This window comes from Alligator sinensis, unplaced genomic scaffold (assembly GCF_000455745.1).
Source record: "Alligator sinensis unplaced genomic scaffold, ASM45574v1 scaffold514_1, whole genome shotgun sequence".
In the NCBI taxonomy this organism is placed as follows: Eukaryota; Metazoa; Chordata; order Crocodylia; family Alligatoridae; genus Alligator; species Alligator sinensis.
Genome location: NW_005842385.1, coordinates 96,705 through 103,984, shown reverse-complemented (window position 1 = coordinate 103,984; position 7,280 = coordinate 96,705). Strand labels below are relative to the sequence as shown.

Here is a 7,280-nt window from a genome sequence, read left to right as displayed (position 1 = left end):
CCTACACTGTGGCTCATGCGTCTCAGGTGACATCCAGATTATTATTGCTCCCCAGGTTCAGACCGAGACAAACTCAGCCCACTAGTGGGCCTCTTACACACTCACATTCACTCCACCCCCCACTCAGAGGGGCCTTTCACACACCGCTCCTCACTGGACCACTCTCTACTGCCCTGTTTCCTTGAGTGACCCCCTTTGGGCCATCAGGCTTCATTACCCTCACTCTGGCACAGTGTATGCAGCACCTTTGGTTTGCTTGAGTTCCCCTACTCCACGTGGCCTTGTCCTTGCACCAAACACTGGGCTGCTTCTGCCCCTAGCCCCTCACCAGGCAACTTTTTCCTGTTCTCAGTTAGGGGGGTTGTCCCATGTACTGCCCTTCAAGACACTCTTGCAGACCTACTCAGTACACCACCCAGTGCAGCCCTTCAAGCCACCCTCAGCAGCCCTACTCTGCACTACACACACGCAGTCCTTCAAGTGCCTCTATGTACTCTACTCTGTGCAGGCCTCCATATCAATACTTACCCCTTTGGGGCTTCTGGGGGGTCTTACACCTCTTCTGGGCTCAGGTGCTTCTTTATAAGTGTGCCTGCCCCCAACTCCCCCAATAACCCACCAGATGGTTGGGGCTGGGGTTAAGGTGCTGCCACCTGCCTTTCATCAGGGAGGTCACTGGCCTGGCATTTCTTGGGGGCTGTCCCACCACAGACAGCCCTGCCAGGCCACCCTTTCCCGGCAAGGTGCAGTTTTAGGTCATCCCCAGGACCAGGAGCCTCTTGCCATCCCTGTAGTTCCTACTCTTACCTCCAGGATGTTCCAGGGCCAGCTCAGTCAGTTATTACCTCCTCATCTGCTATCAGCAAACTGCTTGTCCAGCCTTTAGAACCAGGCTCTAAAATGGCTGCCCTCATCAAGCACCTGCTGGCTGCCTGCTCCAGCCCTTAAAGTGGCAGGCACCAAAGGTGCACTGCCACGGTGTTATTATTCATAACACAGCAAAAGCAAGCCTCCAGTACAGTTTGGTTTACCACGTTTGTCTGTAATCCCAGAACCTTTGATTGAATAAAAAAGACTTCAAAATACTCTTCCAGAAAATGTATACTACATAAAGCTTTTCTTTTCTTCTATAGGATGAGGTATTTATATACTCAACCATGAAGAGCCTGTTTCAACTGAATAAACAGGGATAATGACAGAATAAAAATGTAATGCTACTTTACATCAACTTAAATGTATAGAGGGCAGAAGAGAATATGTACAAGTAAGAAGAATAGAAGGGCATTTTTCTACTTACTTCAGCATCAAATACAAGCTCAAAATTTTCTCTTGCTTTTAGCTCCTTGTAAAGATAATCTGCTAGTTCGAGGAATTTGCTGATAAGAATATCAAAGCCTTGATTTCCCTGTTCAATAACAACACATAGATGCTCAGCAATTGTGGTGACTTAAAAAAATGTATTAGACAAGACGTTAGAAAAACTTTATTAGGTAAGAATAAAATTGATGATGCAGAAACCAGAAGGCTGTCCTGGTAAATTTTAATTTAGTGTGTTGTTTTACAGAACTTACTGATAATCACTCTATAAAACAGACAAAACTCATTCTAACCAAGTAATTGGTTGTTTTTTTTAAAAGCCTATAGGCTTTAGCTATAGGGAAAAAAAACAAAAAAAACAAAAACTTCACCTGAAATCTGGATTGTACAAGATTGTACATGCATGTTATAGAAACCGTATTTTGCTTGAAGTTGGTACCCAATTTAAATTTCATTTTTCAGTTGTATGTGTATTTATATTTATTGAATCCTGCAATTGTTAATGTAATTTCCCACTTAAAGAACAAGGTGTGTTTTCACCTTTAGGTATAATACTATTTCAAAGAATTGAAAACATAGTTTTGCTTCCTACCCTTATCATTTCACTGTTTTTGTTGCAACTCCAATTTATTTTCATGAATTAAAATCTGCATTTTTTATGATTTTCAATGTATTTTCTGCCTTTTCTGAAGCATTTGAACAAGGAAAACAGCATCATGTCTTCAAGAAAGGAGGCATGGCATTTAAACTGAAGTCTCTTTGATTTGTTAGAAAAATAAGGCATCCCATGAATGAGACTGTTGTGTAAATCTTTAGCAAATAATATTAATGGAAATTGAAAGAACTTGGTGCCTTTCAGAATTGGGTCCAAAAAAGGGCAAACTTGTTTAAAATAGTAATAAGTGATCCTCAAAAGATTGTGAGGACTTGGAAAGATAGCACACTTACACTTACATAATCCAAGCTACATGAGCGTGAAAAATTTGCAGACAGACAATACAAATAAAGATGTAGCAAAAATAACAAACAAGAAGAATGACAAAGAAATTACCTCATCTTTTTTGAGCTTAAAGGCTTAGTTTGGATTATGGATGAAGAATCATTTTAATTCTTGCACTGCTATCAGTAGCTCTCTAAAGTCCCCATCACCAAAGTATCTGTCCATCCTGGCATTAATTAAATAGACTTCAGATGTTTTGAAAGTGAATGAGACAGCAAAGTGATATTACTGGCAAAGCAGTTAAGGCATCTTGGTATGGCTCCACACTCTCCACACACAAACACTGTGCTTTACTCAGTGCTTTCCTCTTGCTTGTCCTGAAGAAAGGATTTTTCCCCCACCCTGGGGAAAAGGAATCCCATGGGGAAAAGGTATCTTTGGCATGCCTGAGTCCCTGATGGAGAGTAGGCCTGTGCGAAGCGGCTAGTATTTGCTTTGGATTCGGCTGATTTGGGGGACAGTAATTCGATTCAGTGATTTGAATCGCTGTCCGGAATTGATTCATCCAAATCTGATTTGGAGATTTGGCCACCGCCAAATCAGCTGAAGATTGGGTTCCCCCCCCCCCTACTCCCCCAGCCCCACCTGTGGCTGCCCGCGGGGCCCCTGCCTCCTGGGGGCTTTTTTTTTTTTTTTTAATTCTGGACTCACTGGCTCCTGACAGGTGGCGAGGGGGCAATCTCCAATGCCCCCCACTGCCCCTCACTGTTGGGGGAACTCTGCCATGAGCCCCCAGAAGCCCCAAGGGCTGCTGCAGCAGCTGGTGAGTGGGAGCTTTTTCTTTTTTTTAAAAGAACAGGGAGCTTGGGCCAGCAGGGGGGTGGAAGATGGGGGCTCATAGCAGAGTCCCTCACACAGTGCGGTGCAGTGGCCACCAGGGATTGCCCCCTTGCCTGGCAGCAGCCAGTGAGAGGGGTTTTTTTCTTTTTTTTTTTTTCAGAGCCAGGAGCTTGAGTGGGCAGGGTAGCCATGGGAGGGCGGGGAGCAGGGGTTGGGGGGTGCTCAGGAGGGCTGGGGGAGCAGGCAGGGGATGGGGCCTGACAGTGGTTCCCCCATGGTCCCCTCCCCCACGCCCTACTTACCAGCATGGAGTCCGGATCCAGCTCCCTGCAGCGGCAAGCAGGGACTGTCCGAATCTCTGAAGCTCTCCAAATCTTTTCCAAATTGATTTGGAGAGTTTCACATTGATTCAGACCTTTTTATTGGTCTCCTGATTCAATTCAGATTTGGAGAGTTGGCTGCCAAATCGGGCCGAATCTCCTCTGAATCAAATCAGCACCCGAAGCTTCGCACAGCCCTAGTGGAGAGCTTTGACTGGTGTGCTTCCCTCTGTGCTGGGGAAGGGTACTCCCTGCAATCTTTGCCCATTGCTGAGAGCCCTCCTCAGCTCAGGGAAGGGATTCCCCCTGCTCTGCCCAGCACCAAGGGAGGAGAATCACTAGCCTGCCTGGCTTTGTATGGGACAGGGATTATTTCCCTTCCCCAAACCACCTCCCTTGTCTGGATCTAGGTATTGGAGCTTGGGATAGGGAATATTTCCTCCAGCTGGCCAAAAGTGGCATCACAAGCTGTCATGCCACTTTTTGCCCTCTCTTGACATCTGGCTTTTGCATATGTAGCCATGCACATGCTGCACTGCATAAAAAGCCATGGTGCAATTGTTATAGCATCTGCCAGGGGCCTGAGAGAAGACATACTAATAGACCAAAGCTGAGCACTGTGATGTGAACCCTGAATGGCCCAGGATCAGCCTACTTGCTATGGGAAATGAGTTTCATAGCAAAGTGTGCTCCACCAGAAGCTCTATTACTATCTACTCTTACCCAAACCCCCATTTTAACTTTAGGCCTGACCCGTTGTTTCATTCTTTGACCAGCCAGAAGTGACTGGAGGAAATTAAAGTTGCATTTCCTAAGTCCTTTCCTACCTTAGCTTTCCACATTAGCCAAAGTTTGAAAATGTCTACGTGCCGGCCACACTGAATTGTCTTGTCCCCTGTGTCATAAGTTACATCATACTGTTTATCTGGTTGGAACAGATATCCAGCGCACATCTGATTACAGGCTTGCAGAAGACCCTTGAAAAGGAACACAACTGTCAAAAAACACAGTATTTAGACAAATGAGCTTCATTTAAGGATATCTGCATCAGCTACTAAAGCTGGAGTAGAACTGAAAAACACTTGGGGCAGATCCTTTGCCATCTATGATGTGCCTAAGTGCAATCCTATCCCACCCTGCCGGAGTCCCTCTAACATCATTAATGGATCTGTTCTTTTAACATGTCATCCTTGTAACCTCATAATTGAGTCTAAAAAAAGCAGTGAACACTTGTCCAGCTTTTGCATTCATTGTTTTTCAGAGTTGAGTAGAGTGGAATAGAACCCCACTTTGTCTTCATGATTTCCGTATATTTCCTTTCTCATTGATGCCTCTTCTTTACCTTGTATTATTGCCTCTGTAGTATTTCCCTTTGGCCTTTTTTCCCCTCCCTTCTTCCCCCTCCCTTCCCTGCTTTAACTTTTATTTTTCTAATTTTTACCTATTTATATATTCACTGACATCCTGTCACACTCTTAGCTTCTCTCATTCCTGTTTTCCTGATCTCCAACTATTTCCTTTTTCACAGACAGCCTCTTTTCTACCTTGTCTCTGTAACTGTAATGTCTCCCTTTGGCCTCCCCGCCTTCTTCCCCCTCACTTCCTTGCTTTATCTTTTGTCTTTCTAATTTCTATCTATTTACATTCTCACTGACATCCTGGCACACTTTTAGCTTCTCTCATTCCTTGGAGTCTCAAAACAGCAGAGACTTCCTATGCCTGAAGAAGGGTGATTGCACCCGAAAGCTTGCCAATAACTTTTTTCCAACTATTCAGTTGGTCTAATACAAGATATCACATCTACTTAACGAACCTTGCCTGCCTAAGTCAATTTACATACTTGAATAAAATCTAGCCTGTGTACAAATGAACTGGTCAGGCATTTTTTGAGGAAATGTGTTTTTGTCAAAAAATGCTGATTTATTGTTTCATTATTTTTCTCAGAAATTTATTTTGTCAGCAAGAATTCTCATGTCTGGTACAGGATCTTCTGTAGGGGACCAGGGAGAACTGCAGTGGACCACACAATGCCTGTTTCCAACATGCTTCTTCATGATCTACGAGTGCTGCAAGCAGTCTAATAAGCTCTGCTGAGAGATGTGTGGCCAGCACTATGTTACACTGCCTACACTGCTTTCAGTTTGGGAGGCAATGTATAAAGTGTGACTTGGAATGGTGGTGGTAGACACTATGCTCTTCCAGAAACAGCCAATAACACAGTGGTTAGAGAATATATTTGCATGTGGATCCCCCACATCCTAGGTCCCTGTAGTAAACTGGAAAGAATAGGGAACTAAATCTGGATAGCCCACATTATTAGTAAGTGTGCTTGGCTATTTTGGGATGGGAATCTCAGTCAGTTAGTTCGTCTGTCTCTAAAAAGGCTTTGAGGATTCTTATATTTGTTCTGCTGCCTGTTGCTAACAAATTTTGAAACCACATTTTCCTTGTCTTGTACCCAGCCCTCTTCATTATGTCACCGCACAGTGGAAGCCAAAAACCTTCCCATTTAGAATAAGGTTACGCCTAGTATTGATTCTGTAAAATTTTCAACAGGTCCCAGCATAAGGTTGAGAATACTAGATCACTATGAGAAACTTCTGATATGAAAAAAACATAGGATAAAGTCCCAAATGTATAAAATTTCATATAAATGCTTTTATTATGCAAGAGCCAAAATATTTAATGTTATAATAATACATGCCCCTCCCACAGTTGCTACCATTTTTCAAAGGCTATGGAAGAATACAGACACCACCATATACATCTGACTGGGACCAGTCATTTCTGTCTGGATAATAAATGTTTCTCTCTCTCCATAAGAAATCACATGCAATTTTGCAAATTTGTCCTCAAAATATGCCTTTACTCTTTTGCTCTGTTTAAGTGCTTGGCAATATCTTCAGACTTAACGTGGTGAAAATCTTTGCATGAAAACTTTATTTTCAGTCTGCCTGCAATAATGCGAACAACTCTTTTTTGTCCTCAGCTACCATCCAGGCAGAATGAGTAGAAAGAAAATTCACTGTGCAGCAAAAATGCCATTTCTACTATGAAAAGAGAAACAGACTGACAATAAAAAGGGGCAATAATGAAGAAAAACAGAATAAGAAACTGTATGTCTTAGAATAACGGTATCGTAACAAATGCCATCAAAATAAATGCATAGGAAACTGTGTGTTTATATTGGACAGTAGTCAACATTTAAAAAAAATCTAACTTCCCTTGGCATTTGATTTTACTACTGACTTCACAGGGTTTTCTATAGCGTATGGAATATAGTAAACATCACAGTAAAATTTTAACTACCTGCCAGTAAACATTAACTTTTTCTAATGGCTTTCACTATACATTTCTGTGGGTGTTTACGTAGTGTGAGTGTTTGTGTTTAATTTACCTAGTAGGGAAAAAATACTCAACAGCCAGAAAACTCCAAAGTTAAGGCTTCCACAGATACATTAGCTCACAGCCTGAAAGTTAGCATACAGTACGCTGGGATGTGAACAGACAGAACACTCACTACTCTATACCTACTTCCCCTTTGTGGACCCTCATAGTGTGCACTAAACACAAACTCGTACAAGGTCATTTACTGAACTTTGAAAGAGGTTATGTACAGAATTAGTAAGGAGTAGCTACTGCACTGTAAATTCACACCCAGGCTACCTGTGTCCCAATGCTCCTGTGTAAGACAAACATTCAGGTACATAATGCTGCATCATGGTATTTTGTGCTACAAAGGGAAATATAACTTTCTACTTAGGGTCATGTTGCATCTTACACTTAGCATGTTGTTAAGTGCACTTAAAGCAGTAAAACAAGGCTAAGTGTGCTCATATCATAGGCGTGTAGGTTGTAGCCAT

At 42.8% G+C, this 7,280-nt stretch overlaps 1 pseudogene; it reads right to left on the bottom strand.

Annotated features, from left to right (window-relative positions):
- The window catches only part of LOC102380579, a 54,964-nt pseudogene that overhangs the window by 19,186 nt on the left and 28,498 nt on the right, over nt 1-7,280 (bottom strand).